This window comes from Hypanus sabinus, chromosome 6 (genome assembly GCF_030144855.1).
Source record: "Hypanus sabinus isolate sHypSab1 chromosome 6, sHypSab1.hap1, whole genome shotgun sequence".
Lineage (NCBI taxonomy): Eukaryota > Metazoa > Chordata > Chondrichthyes > Myliobatiformes > Dasyatidae > Hypanus > Hypanus sabinus.
This window is the reverse complement of record NC_082711.1, coordinates 87,558,895-87,574,475: the sequence shown is the minus strand read 5'-3', so window position 1 is coordinate 87,574,475 and position 15,581 is coordinate 87,558,895. Positions and strand designations below refer to the sequence as shown.

At 37.9% G+C, this 15,581-nt stretch overlaps 1 protein-coding gene across 4 annotated transcripts in view; it reads right to left on the bottom strand.

Moving 5' to 3' along the window:
* casd1 (CAS1 domain containing 1) overlaps positions 1-15,581 on the bottom strand; it is a 55,274-nt gene that overhangs the window by 38,938 nt on the left and 755 nt on the right. The window lies entirely within an intron of this gene.

The following is a 15,581-nucleotide window of genomic DNA, read 5'->3' as shown; positions in this document are numbered from 1 at the left end:
TCCCTTGTCCATTTGTGCCCCCCATCCCTTCCCAATGATTTCCCTCCCAGCACTTATCCTTGTAAGCAAAACAAGTGCTACATCTGCCCTTACACTTCCTCCCTCACCACCATTCAGGGCCCCAGACAGTTCTTCCAGGTGAGGTGACACTTCACCTGTGAGTCAGCTGGTGCGTCCAGTGCTCCCGGTGCAGCCTTCTATATATTGGTGAGCCACACATTTTAATTCCACGTCCCATTCCCATTCTGATATGTCAATCCATGGCCTCCTCTACTGTTGAGATGAAGCCACACTCAGGTTGGAGGAACAACACCTTATATTCTGTCTGCATAGCCTCCAACCTGATGGCATGAACAGTGATTTCCCTAACTTCCGTTAATGCCCCTCCTCCCCTTCCTACCCATCCCTAATTTTTATTTTTTTTCTCTCTCTTTCCCTCTCACAATAACTCCTTGCATGTTCTCCATCTTCCTCTGGTGCTCCCCTCCACTTTCTTTCTTCCAAGATCTTCCATCCTGTGATACATCCCCTTCTCCAGCCTTGTATCCCTTTTGCCAATCAACTTCCCAGCACTTAGCTTCATCCCCCCCCAACCCCCGTCTTCTCCTATCATTTCGGGTCTCCCCCTCTTTCTCCCACTTTCAAATCTCTTACTGTCTCTTTTCTCCATTAGTCCTGACCAAGGGTTGACTGTACTTCTTCCTATAGATGCTGCCTGGCCTGCTGCGTTCCACCAGCATTTTGTGCATGTTGCTTGAATTTCCAGCATCTGCAGATTTTCTCATGTTCACTGGTTGTGTGAACATTTCAATGATGGGTCAAGTGAAATTGAGTGGCTATCCCTATTGGTTCAAGAGCCTGTTGGTCGGCCAGATAATAAGTTATACTTCTAAAATTAAGAAGGAATATATGATAGAAATAGATCAATTGGAAAAAGAGATTATAAAATTAGAAAAAGAATCTCAAAGAAATATGACAGAAGAAAAACGAAGACAACTTATTAATAAGTTAAAATATAATACACTCCAGACATATCGAACAGAAAAGGCAATTATGAGAACTAAACAGAGATATTATGAACTAGGTGAAAGATCACATAAAGTTCTTGCATGGCAGTTAAAAACAGATCAGATTTCCAAAACAATAAATGCAATTCGAACAAAAGTGAATGAAATTACTTATAAGCCTCTAGAAATTAATGAGGCTTTTAAGAATTTTTATTCTGAGTTGTATAAATCAGAATCAAAGAATGATGATGTTAAGATAGAAGAATTTTTATCACAAATAACTCTTCCAAAATTAAATACAGAAGAACAGAAGGGATTAGATACGCCTTTTACATTGAAGGAAGTTGAAGAAGCTTTGGGATCACTTCAAAGTAATAAATCTCCAGGAGAAGGTGGTTTTCCACCTGAATTTTATAAAAAGTTTAAAGATTTATTAATTCCTCCTTTTATGGAGTTAATATATCAAGCGGAAAGAAAGCATAAACTTCCAGAATCTTTTTCAACAGCTATTTTAATAGTATTGCCAAAAAAAGATAGAGACCTTTTAAAACCAGCATCATATAGACCTATTTCTTTATTAAACACCGATTATAAAATAATAGCAAAAATCTTATCTAATAGATTATCTAAATGCTTACCAAAATTAGTGCATATGGATCAAACAGGATTTATCAAAAATAGACAATCGGCAGATAATGTAACCTGGTTATTTAGTATAATCCATTTAGCGCAAAAGAGGGAGGAAATGAGTGTGGCAGTTGCTTTAGATGCAGAAAAAGCATTTGATAGATTGGAATGGGATTTTTTATTTAAGGTATTGGAAAAATATGGATTAGGAACATCATTTATAAAATGGATTAAAACCTTAAATACTAATCCCAAAGCTAAAGTAGTGACAAATGGTCAAATTTCAACATCATTTCAGTTAACAAGATCAACTAGGCAAGGTTGCCCATTATCACCTGCTTTGTTTGTGTTGGCAATAGAACCACTAGCTGAATTAATTAGAATGGACCCAGATATTAAGGGTTTCAGAGTTAATCAGGAAGAATACAAGATTAACTTATTTGCTGATGATGTTTTACTTTATTTAACAGATCCATTACATTCACTACGCAAATTATTTTATAGATTAGAAGAATATGGGAAAATATCGGATTATAAAATAAATTGGGATAAAAGTGAAATTTTACCTCTTACTAAAGGAGATTATAATCAATGTCGATTAATAACAATTTAGATGGCCAGCAAATGGTATAAAATATTTAGGTGTAAGAGTTGATAATGACATAAAAAACTTATACAAATTAAATTATTTACCACTTTTGAAAAAAATTCAGGAAGATCTTGATAAATGGATGGCATTACCAATAACATTAGTAGGTAGAGTAAATACTATAAAAATGAATATATTCCCTAGACTACAATGTTTATTTCAATCATTACCAATACAATTACCCCAGAAGTTTTTTCAAGAGTTAAACAAATATGTGAGGAAATTTCTCTGGAAAGGTAAGATGTCAAGAATATCGTTGGAAAAATTGACATGGAAATTTGATCTAGGATTACAACTTCCAAATTTTAAGAATTATTATAAAGCAAATCAACTTAGATTTATTGCATCTTTTTTCGAGAAAGATAAACCGGCATGGGTTAGAATAGAACTAGATAAAATAGGAGAAAACGTACCAGAAGATTTTATATATAAATGGGAATCTAAATGGATACGGGAAAAGAAAGAATCTCCTATATTAAAACATTTGATTGATTTATGGAATAAGATGAATGTTGATGAGACAAAAAAATCTTTATTAGCAAAGAGATCTTTAATTCAAAATAGACTTATTCCTTTCACAATGGACAATCAACTTTTATATAATTGGATTCAAAAAGGGATTAGATATATAGGGAATTGTTTTGAAGGAGGTATATTAATGTCATTTGATCAATTAAAGAATAAATATAAAGTATCAAATAACACTTTATTTTGTTACTTTCAATTAAGGGCTTATTTAAAGAGAAAAATTAGGTCAAACAATGTTATTGCCGAAACCTAATGAAATAGAAATTTTAATTCAAAAAGGAAATATTAAAAAATTTATATCTTGTATGTATAATTTGATTCAAAAACAGGCAATTAAACAAGGAATCCATAAGTCAAGACAAAAATGGGAAAGTGATTTGAATATTAAAATTGAAGAAACAAATTGGTCAAGACTATGTCTTGATAGTATGACAAATACAATAAATGTTCGGTTAAGATTAGTGCAGTATAATTTTCTACATCAACTATATATTACACCACAAAAAATAAATAAATTAAATCCAAACTTATCGGATCAGTGTTTCCGATGTAACCAGGAAACTGGTACTTTTTTACATTCTACATGGTCTTGTTCTAAAATTCAACCTTTTTGGACAAATTTAAGACTCTTACTGGAACAAATTACAGGAACACAATTTCCACATAATCCAATATTACTCTTATTAGGTGATATTGAAGGGATAAAACCAAAACTCAAACTAAATAAATACCAGAAAGAATTTATAAAAATTGCACTGGCAGTAGTCAAAAAAGCTATTGCAGTTACTTGGAAATCGGATACATATTTAAGCATAGACTCTTGGAAGAAAGAAATCTATGGTTGTATTCCATTAGAAAAAAATACTTATAATTTAAGAGATAAATATGAAACATTTCTGAAAATTTGGAGCCCTTATTTACAAAAGACAGGATTAAATCTATAGATGCTCTGAAGATGAAACAATTGGTCATTTGGGGAAAGAAATAAATATACATATTAAAGTTTTTATGAATTCCATGGAGCATGTGGAGATCTTCCAACAACCAGGCAATCTTTCTTTCTTTCTTTTTTTTTCTCTTTCTCTTTTTTTTTCTATAGGGCAGTTGGGCGGAGGGATTAAGGGGAGGGGGGAAGGGTTATATACATTTTTTTTTCATACTTCATTTTGTAACTACTTAAAAACGCAATAAAAAAAAGTTTTAAAAAAATGAGCCTGTTGGTTGAGGGATAATAACAGTTCCTGAACCTGATGGTGTGAGTCTTGAGGTTCTTGTACCCTCTTTCTGATGGCGGTAGTGAGAAGAGAGCATGTACTGGGTGGTGAGGGACCCTGATAATGGATGCTGCTTTCCTGTGACAGCAGTTCATGTAGACGTGCTCACTGTCTGGGAGGGCTTTACCTGTGATGGACTGTGCTGTACCTACTACTGTATCTAAGATTTTCCGTTCAGGGCATTGATATTTCCATACCAGGCTGTGATGTAGCCAGTCAATATACTCTCTATTGCTCATCTATAAGCTTGTCAAAGTCTTAGATATCCTACGGAAATAGAGGCATTATGGTACTTTCTTTGTAATTGCATTTGCATGCTGGGCCCAGGACAGGCCCTCCAAAATAATAACACCTAGGAATTTAAAGTTGCTGACTCTCTCCACTTCTGATCCTCTGATGAGGACTGGCTCACAGACCTCTGATTATGTCCTCCTGCAGTCAATAATCAGCTCCTTGGTCATCTTGCTGACAATGAGCATGATGTTGTTGTTATACCACTACTCACGCAGATTTTCAATCCCCCTCCTATATGCTGATTTATCACTTCCTTTGATTTGGCCTACGACAGTGGAGTTGACAAGAAAATTGAATATGACACTGGAGCTGTGCTTAGCCACACAGTCATAAGTATAAAGTGAGTAGGGCAGGGTAAAGCACATATCCTTGTGGTGTACCTGTGCAGATGGAGACCGTGAAGGAGATGTTGTTGTCAATCTGACAAGGAAGTAAATCTGGGATCCAATTGTACAAGAAGGTATTGGAACCAAGGTCTTGGAATTTATTAATTTTGAGGGGATGATTATAATGAATGCTAAGATGTAGTTGCTAAAGAGCATCCTGATGTATGCACCTTTGCAATCCAGATATTCCAGGGTTCAGCGAAGAGCCAATGATATGGCATCTGCTGTGGACCTGTTGCTCCAATAGCCAAATAGGAACGGATCTGAATTGCTTCTCAGGCAGGAGCTGATATGTCTCATTGCCAACCTCTCAAAACACTTCATCACTGCGGATGTAAGTGCTACTGGATGACAGTCATTGACTCAAATGACCACACTCTTCTTGGGCACCGGTATAACTGATGCCTGTTTGAAGCAGCTGGGTACCACACACTGCCAAAACGAGAGGTTAAAGATCTCAGTGAACACACCAGCCCATTGATCAGCACAGGTCTTTAGTCTTTGGCCAGGTATCCCATCTGGGCCGGATGCTCTTCATGGGTTCACCCCCCGAAGGCTCCTCACACACATCGGATTCAGTAACTGAAACCATAGGATCGCCAGGGGATAGGGGGATTTGTGATGGCCCCTCCATGTTTTGACAAAGTGAGCAAAGAAGGCATTGAGCTCAACTGGACTGAAGCCCTACTGTCTCCAACTTCACTTAATTTAAGTTTATAAGACGTGGTAGTATTCAAGCCATGCCACGAGCCTTCTCAAACTTTTTGCCTTGGAGACACCTTTGAAATAATTCTTAGGTGTCAGGGAACCCCTGTGTAAAATCTACAGCTCACAGTACGTTAGCATGATCTAAATTATAAGTTTCCTTTTAAATCCAAGAATCTTGTCACTTGAAGTCAAAACATTTTCTCCAGAGCCTTGGACAGACTTGTTTAACTAGTTCCTATGATGAAAAATATCTGCTCAGTAGGCTAGTTTCTGCAACCATTCTTCATCTTCAAAGCACTCAGCGATATCTGGCTTACTACTTTCTTGAAAATACTTCTGCAATTCACCTTTCAGCTCAAACACCCTGTTGAGAATCTTCCTCCACTAAGCCACTGGATTTCTGTATGTAGCGGGAGACTGGTGTGCTCTTTGTCCAGATTTTCACTCAGTTGTTTTAGACATTCTCGAGTGAGCTGGTCTTTAATAAAGTTAACCAATTTTTGTAGTATCATTCAGAAGTTCTTTCATTTCATCTCCAAGAGTTTTTGACACCAACACCTCTCTGTGTTGTGACAATGTCAGGGTTTTCTTTTCTTTACAAGAAAAATGAAATCACTCATGGAGCCAACTATTGATGGGGCACCATCAGTGCAGATGCCAACACAGATCATTTGTTTCCAAATATGAAGACCGAACATTAAGTATATCTTGGCCTTTGCTTGTTTCAGGCAGCTCTTTGCAACAGAAAAAGTTTTCTTGAATTGAACCATCATTTACAAATCTTACAAATGCTACAATATGACATTTATTGGTGAAATCTATTGACTCATCAACCTGGATAGAGAAGCTGTTGTTTTTCAGTTTATCACACAAAACCTCTCCATGTAGCATGTCATCAATATATGTTGACTCATAGCAGTGCTGTTTGAGAGGGAAACCTTTTCAATTTCTCGTACTGCATCTTGTCCTAGCATTTTACCCACTATAATTTTACATGCTGGTATTATTAGGTTCTAAACAGATGACTTTTCATTTTCGGGGTAATAATGAAAATTACGTCTCTAATTTTCTACTACACTGGTAGAGTTTGTTCGCTCCCATAAGTCAGATATATGGTAGATAAGGGGAAGGTGGAGGAGGTAATTTGGGAGGGAAAGGCTGATGTCACAGCCCAATTGAGCAAACCCATTCAATGCTCAGAAAATGCACTTCACACTGATCAGCCTACCATCCTCCCCTCCGCACAATACAGCACTCATGAATTATCAACGGCCTCTCTCTCCTATCTCGCATCAAAAACTGAGAGTGGACTGAGAGTAAACACAGTACTGTGCACTGCCATACTAGACTAAGAGAGCACTAACAAAATTGCTAACGGGGCTGCCTGGTTACTGCCCACCACTGGGAGCACTAGCATTGTGCAAAGTTCAGAAAACTTTCAAATTTTTTTTTAAATCATGATCTCTCACAGGACCCTGGCTGAGACCCTGCTTGCCACAACAGTCAAGCATCCTTTGTTGATTCAAGTTTAGTCTGGAAATGCCACTTTGCCCGTAAGATGGCTTTCTGGGGATTATACCTGGACCTCCTGTAACTTTGTTGGTCAGCACACTTGAATGCCTCTTATCTGGCTCTCAGCAGATTTTGGATCTCGTGTTTCATCCAAGGCTTGTGATAGAGGAAAACTCTAAATGATTTTGTAGGGACACACTCGTCTACAGCTGCTTTAGTAAAGTCCTTTACAACCATGGTGTATTTATTCAGATCCCAGATGAGTTGTTGAACACGCCCCAGTCCATTTCGAGTTCACTGACTCAAAGCAATCCTATAGTCACTCCACTGCCTCCCGCGACCAACTCTTTGTTGTCCTAATCTCTGGTGCTTTATTCCTTAGTTTCTACCTGTACGCATGTAGGAGATTTTCCCAATTTCCCAAGTATAGATTGGGCATGGACTGGTGGGCATTCCTTATCTTCGTATCATACCCTCAGTTCTAATCAAGAAACTTCAAAACCTGGACCTCTGTACTTTCCTTTGCAAGTGAATCCTTGATTTCCTCACTGGCAGACCACAGTCAATGTAGATCAGAAATAACACCTCTCACTGACAATTCAAAACTGAAGTGTCTCAAAGATGCGTGCTTAGCTCACTGTTCTGCTCTCTCTACACCCAAGATTATGTGTTTAGGCACAGCTCAAACGGCATCTATAACTTTGTCACCGAGAACAATTGTTCACAGAATTTCAGAGGGTGACAAGGAGGCATACAGGAATGAGATAGATCAGCTGGTTGAGTGGCATCGCAACAACTTTGCGCTCAGCATCAGCAAGATATTGATGTGGACCAGAAAACAGAAGTCAAGGGAACACATGTCTCAATGAGGGATCAGAAGTAGAAAAGGTGAGCAGTTTCAAGTTTCTGCATGTCAATATCTCTAAGAATTAATGCTGGGCCCAACATATTGATGCAATTACAAAGAAAGCACAACAGCGGCTATACTTCATGAGCTTGAGAAGAATTAATGTATCATCAAGGCACTCATAAATTTCTGCAGATATATGGCAGTGAGCATTTTAACTGGTTGCATCACCATATGGTACAGAGAGGCCACTGCACAGGATTGGAAGAAGTTGCAGAAAGCTGTAAACTTAGCTCCATCATGGATGCTAGCCTCCCTAGCATCCAGGTCACCTTCAGAAGGTGATGCCTCAAAAAGGGAGCATCTATCCCTATCACCCAGGACATGCACTCTTCCCACTGCTACCAGAAAGGCGGTGGTACAGGAGCCTGAAGACACACACACATACAAAGTTTCAGGAACAACTTCCTCCCTTCCACCATCAGATTTCTGAATGGACAATGAACCCATGAACACTAGCTCAGTATTTTTCCCTCTCTTTTGTGCAACTTATTTTATACAATTTTCTTTATATATACTTTTTATTATAACTTCCAGTTTTTAAATATTACAATACACTTTTGCCACAAGACAACAAATTTCACGACATACAGTTGCAGGAAAAAGTTTGTGAACCCTTTGTAATTGTTTTTCTGCATTAATTGCTCATAAAATGCAGTCTGATCTTCATCTAAGTCACAATAATAGACAAACACAATCTGCCTAATCTAATAACACACAATTGTACTTCTTCCCATTAATACTGAGCACACCATTTAAACAATCACAGGCTAAGGTCAAAAAAGTATGTAAACATTAGGGGTAATGTCTTCTGCAAAATCAATTCGAAGTCAGGTGTTTCAATCAATGAGATAAGTTTGGAAATTTAGGGTGTAAAGGTGCCCTGCCCTATCAAAAAGACACAAAGTTACTGACTGAACCTGCTCTTCTCAAGAAAGATGAGCACCATGCTTCAATCAAATTAACTTCCAGGGGACCTTAGAAGAACTGTAGAGTTGCATGACGCTGGACAAGGCTGCAGAAGCATTTCTAAAGACCTGAGTGTACATCAGTCTATCAGAAACTATCTACAAATGGAGGAAATTCAGTACTGTTGCTACTCTCCCTAGGAGTGAGCATCCTGCAAAGATCACAACGTGTAATGCTGAAGGAGCTGAAAAAGAACCCAAGGGTAACAGCAAAAGAGCTGCAGAAATCTCTAAACTTGCTGACGTCTCTGTCCATGTGCCCACTGTAAGAAAAACACTAAACAAGAATGGGGTTCATGGTAAGACAGAAAAAAACACTGCTGCATTTCTGAAGTTTGCAAAATACGACTTGGATGTTCAGCAATGTTTCTGGGACAATGTTCTATGGACAGATGAGGCAAAAGTTGAACTTTTTGGCTAAAATGGACACTGCAATGTTTGGAGGAAAAAGGGCACTGCACACCAACACCAAAACCTCATCCTAACTGTGAAGCATGGTGGAAGGATCATCATGGTTTGGGGCTGTGTTGCTGCCTCAGGGCTTGAAGAGTTTGTGATCATTGAGGGAACAATGAATTCCAAATTGTATCAAGACGTTATACAGAAGAATGTCTTTATCAATCTTTTTATTAAATTTTTTAAAAAGTACATATATATATATATATAGATAAAAGAATTATCTCAAAGATCTATATCGATAACAGTTCATTTAAAAGTTAAAATAAACATTATCAAGATCAGATATAGTATTACTCTAATAGTATAAAATAAAAATGATATATTCTCCACTTATCATTTCATGAAAAGAAGAAAATAGATAAAGAAACTTTTATAATTTTATAAACTGTACATTAAAAAACCCCACTAAACAAAAAAAGCAAAAGAAAAGGAGAAAAACAAAGGAACTGGGCAGCTCATACTGAGAGTGAAAGCAAGAAAAAAAGAGAATTTTTCTGATCAAATCTAACATTTTGAGAAAGTAACTGGAAGAGCAATAAATCAAATCATATGAAAATATTGAATAAAAGGTTGCCAGGTTTCTTCAAATTTAAAGGATGTATCAAATGTCCAACTTCTTATTTTCTCTAAATTTAGACAGGACATAATGGAGGTAAGCCAATGAATAACAGTGAGTGGATTAGAGTCCTTCCATTTAAGCAAAATGGCTCTCCTAGCCAATAAAGTTGTAGAAGCTATCATCTATTGAGCGGAAACAGGAATATTTCCTGCTTCCGGTGGAGTGATCCCCAAAATTGCTTTAAGTAAATTCGGTTGTAGGTCCAAATTCAAGACTTTTGATAAAGTTTTAAAGACATCTTTCCAAAAATTATCTATCTTGATACAGGACCAAAACATATGTGTTAAAGTAGCCACCTCAATATTACATCTGTTGCAAATAGGATTAATATTAGAAAAGATACGGCTAATTTATCCTTTGACGTATGCGCCTGATGTACTACCTTGAACTGTGTCAAGGAATGACGGGCACAAATAGATGAAGTATTTACCAAATGAAAAATTTTATCCCATTGATTATCTGAAAGTGACTCTCAAAATGCTAATACCCATGCAGCTTTAATTTTATCCTTAGATAACATTCACAAATTCAATAACCATTTATAAATTATAGCTATCAGTCCTTTTTGAAATGGTTTGACCTGAAAAAGAGTATCTATAACATTGGGTGAATAAGCAGAAGAAAAATTTGGAAGTAAACTACATAGAAAATTCCTAATTTGTAAATAACTAAAAAAGTGTGCATTAGATAAGACATATTTGTCCACTAACTGAGTGAAAGACATTAAACAATCCCCCATAAACAAATCTAAAAAAGTTATTATTCCTTTGGTTTTCTAAATTAAAAAGGTCTGATTGGAGATTGATAGTTTAAACAAATAATTAAGGTGGATTTTACTAGAAAGAACTAAGTTATTAAACTCAAAGAATCTACGAAACTGAAATCGGATTCTTAATGTATGTTTAATAATGGGTTTGACAGACAGACAGACATACTTTATTGATCCCGAGGGAAATTGGGTTTCGTTACAGCCGCACTAACCAAGAATAGTGTAGAAATATAGCAATATAAAACAATAAATAATTAAATAATAATAAGTTAATCATGCCAAGTGGAAATAAGTTCAGGACCAGCCTATTGGCTCAGGGTGTCTTGACACTCCAAGGGAGGAATTGTAAAGTTTGATGGCCACAGGCAGGAATGACTTCCTCTGACGCTCAGTGTTGCATCTCGGTGGAATGAGTCTCTGGCTGAATGTACTCCTGTGCCTAACCAGTACATTATGGAGTGGATGGGAGTCATTGTCCAAGATGGCATGCAACTTGGACAGCATCCTCTTTTCAGACACCAATGTCAGAGAGTCCAGTTCCACCCCAACAACATCACTGGCCTTACGAATGAGGAATGAGGTCTCAACTACCAATTTTAGAATGCAAAAAAGAGAAGCTCCAAAGAATACCCCTTCACTGAGTTTTTCTCCAAATCCACCCATAAAGGACAGTCATGTACGTCTGAATAATAAATCCGAAAAGAAATATCAAATATTAATTGCTCAGTAATACATTCTAAAATTTGGCAAAGCCATACCACCATACTTTTTTAATTTCTGCAATAAAAGTTTGACAGAAGAATGTCAAGTTAGCAATTTGTCACCTGAAGCTTAATAGAAGTTGGATAATGCAAGAAGAAAATGATTTGAAACAGAAGAGTAAATCAACAACAGAATGGTTTAAAAAGGAGAAAATTCATGTTTTGCAATGGCCAAGTCAGAGTCCAGACCTTAACCTATTTGAAATACTGTGGCATGACTTCAAGAGGATCAGTCATGCAAGGTATCCCAGAAATATTGATGAACTGAAACAGTTTTGTAAAGAGGAATGGTCTAAAATTCCTCTTTGCCTTTGTGCAAGTTTGATCAGCAACTACAGGAAACGTTTGGTGGAGGCTATTGCTGAAAAAGAGGTTCTGCCAGTTATTAAGGTCAAGGGTTCACATACTTTTTTTTAGCCCAGGCTGTGAATTATCAATAAAGACCTTAAAAGTACAATTGTTTGTGAGTTATTGGTTTAGGCAGATTGTTTGTCTATTATTGTGACTTAGATGAAGATCAGACCGCATTTTTGAGTAATTAAAATTAGGCAAACTGTTTCTTGCAACTGTATGCCAGTGATATTAAAGTTGATTCTAATTCTGACCTGTTGAGTATTTGTAGAAATTTCTGTTTTTATTACAGATTTCTAGATCTGCAGTTTTCTTCTGTCACATACCCTGTGACCCAGTTATCAAACCAGCAGAAATGGAATGATATGTTGGAGTCTGGTGGTACTGTAACTAAAAGTGCTTATTAGTAAACTAAGTAATACAGTATCAAAAATGCAAATATACATATAAAACAGGTTAGCAATGATAAATACAGAAGTGTAGGAATAAGAATCAAAACCGAGCTCTATCGTAGTCTAGGGGTAAATGAATAGTCTTAAGATAATGCAGAGTTCAGTTCAGTTTGGATTAAGGTAGTTGCTGTTGTGACGTGTGTGAGTGTGAGTGTGAGACAGAGAGAGAGAGAGAGAGAGAGAGAGAGAGAGAGAGAGAGAGATGAGATGAGATGAGATGAGATGAGCAGCTGCAGCAGGCAAACCCATTGTCTTCTTGTTCCGTTGTGGTCATCGATTATGATCCTTCCGTTCCCGGCTACACCGTTCTTCAGTGGTGGACTCATCACCCAGGCGAGGATGGACACACACACAAGCCCCCGCCGGCCTGCCTTCACACACTGTGAGCTTCAGACTGATTCCCCCCAAATCGATCCTCCAAGCCCCAACCTTCCTGTGGGTGCACAACACTCGTTCAGTGTCCAGTGGCGTGTCTGCCTGTGTCTCAGCAGACTCATCTTTTATCTCCCCTGCCAGGGTACCAGCCATCCATCAACTGACCATGTCCATCAAACTGGGCCACTCCCTCCTGTCTCAGCAGGCACCTAGCACCCACTATGCTTGTGTCAGCAGGGATTCACACAAACAGGCAAAGTGGCAAAGTCCTTGGAAGTAGTCAACAATCAATGAAGAAGCCATAATTTTTAAATCCTTGTGTCTCTCTCATTATCAGCATGTGCAGCATGGCGCCTCTCCCCCTCTTTATCTCTCTCTCATTAGCAGCATAGTTCATGGGGGGGGGGTCAACTCTGGACCCCATCTCCCCATAGTTTTCTCATCACACATAACACTTCTTAATTTTCATTTATATTTAACAAAGGTTTTCACATCCGCCAATTAAAAAATGAATGCCGTTGTGAAATTAAAAATAGCTTTAAAAATTTGGCCAAAATTTCACTTCATAAGTTGATTAAAAGGGCCCTTATCCACTTAGCAACCTAAGAAACGTATGCCTTCTTTGTCACAAACACAACTATTTGTGAGATTATTGCTAATTCAGACTAGCTGGATTGCTTCTTGATAAAATTTCACATTAAAAATAGTTTTCGTGGAGGTATTTTAGTTGTTTCTTGTCAAGGAGATGCTGTATTAATGCAAGGGTAACAATTATGCAAATAACAATTATCAGCTGCTTGATGAACATCTAGAGAAAAAAGCCATTTAAGGAAAGCTTATAAATATCCTGTGATTTAAAGTCAACATATTTACTTTGTACATTTAATGTATAACTGAATGAAATCATAAGCACTGGAATGACAACTGAAATCTACGTATTTATTCCAACATACAACAGTATAGCACAGGAACAGATCCTTGGGCCCATCACATCTACAGTGACCATGATGCCAAACTAATGATCCCATCTGTCTGCACAAGGTCTATATCCCTCTGTTCCTTGCTTGGTCATCCTTCTACTTGCCTCGTAAACATTGCTATGGTATTAGCTTCTCCCAATAATGATTATTCTCCAATTTTCTGGGAACTTGCCCATGGCCAAAGATGACACAAAGATTTCTATTAAGATTTCTAACAGATTCCATTAGATCCTAGATACAGGCACCTTAATGGTTATCCAGGGAACCAAGATCTACTTCTCCTAATATTGACACGTCCTGGAATTTTCAGTGTAAGCCTCTTTGATTTCACTATCACGATTTATATTTTCTACAGATCACTCCTTCCTTTAACTCCCGGTACTTTTCTCTGCCAGTAGGCAGAGGGCAACACTCATTTCTACACCTTTTCCCTCACCACCATCCAGGGACCTAAAAGCTTTTCCAGATGAGGCAAAGATTCAGTTGCCTTTCTTCAAACCTCATCTACTCCATTGGTGCTCCTGATATGGCTGCATCTATATTAGTGAGACCCAAATGCTGATGAGACGATCAATTTACAGACCATCCATGCTCTTTCTGCAATGGCCATCCCAAACTCCCAGTTGTATGTCATTTCAATTTCAATCCAGGCATCACAGGGATGAACGAGAGAGGAAACAATAAATACAGTACTGCAGATGTTACATATGGATGCATGCAGTATATGTGATAAGGTAAATGACTTTACAGCGCAGATCAAAACTGGTGGGTATGTTGTAGGCATCACAGAGACGCCTTTTGAAAGGAAAGGAAACTTCCAAGGATACACATCCTTTCAAAAGGTGGGCAGAAGTAGAGTGGTGGCACTGATGGTAGAATTGAGGAACCACAAAGATAAAAGGACCCAGATAGAGAAGGCATGTGAGAAAGGTTATGTTAGTGATCATAATTGGGAAATCAGATCATTAATTGGGAAATCAGGTGGATTGCAAAAAGGGAATTTGTGTAATGTCTATAAGATAGCTGCTCTTAAGCAGCTTGAGGTTGAGCTCATGTTGTGACATGAGGCAGACTTCATCAGGGAGCTGAAGGTGAAGGAACTCTTAGGGGCCAGTGATGATATGATAGAATTCACATTGCAGTTTGAGAGCAAGAGAAGCTGAAATGTGATGTAACAGTACTACAGTTGGGTAAAGGTAACTGTAGAGGCGTTAGGGAAGAGCTGGCTGGAGTTGATTGGAAGAGGATCGTATCAGAGAAGATGCTGGAGCAGCAATGGCAGAATATTCTGGGAAAAGTTGAGGTAAAACAGCTGAAGCACACTAAGGGGAGTACTAAGCAACTGGCTGACAAGGAAAGTCAGGGACAGCATAAAAGCCAAAGGAATACATGAGGCTGCAAAATAAGAGTCCACAACATTACAGGCATATTACTAACAAAAATAATAGATTGGTTGACTGGCATAAGGCAGGAATTGTGGATAAAGGGTCTTTTCAAAGATTCCTACCGGTAACTAGAGTTCCAGAATGGTAAGTGTTAGGATAACAATTTATACATTAATTATCAGGATGAAGGAATTAATGGCATTGTGTCCAACTTTGCAGACAATACCACTAGAGGTAGAAGAAGAGGTAGTGTCATAGAGACAGGGAGTCTACAAAAGGATGGACAAATTGGAGGAAAAGATTCAAGGATAATCTAAAAGTCTCCTCAAAAGAGATTTGTGGGAATGACACAAGCCTATGACAAAATTAAGGAGCAATCAAGAAGCAAGTATTCATAAATTGAGAGCACTAAGCAGTCCAGTGTAAATGGCGGAATAAGCACACACTTCTCACTCACCAACCTGTGTCTACCTCTTGCCACCGCTACCAATGGTAGAGACAGAGTTCCGGGCTGACCTCATCAGCCACAGAAATGAAATGCAAGCAAGAGACTGCCAAAATGAGCAATCC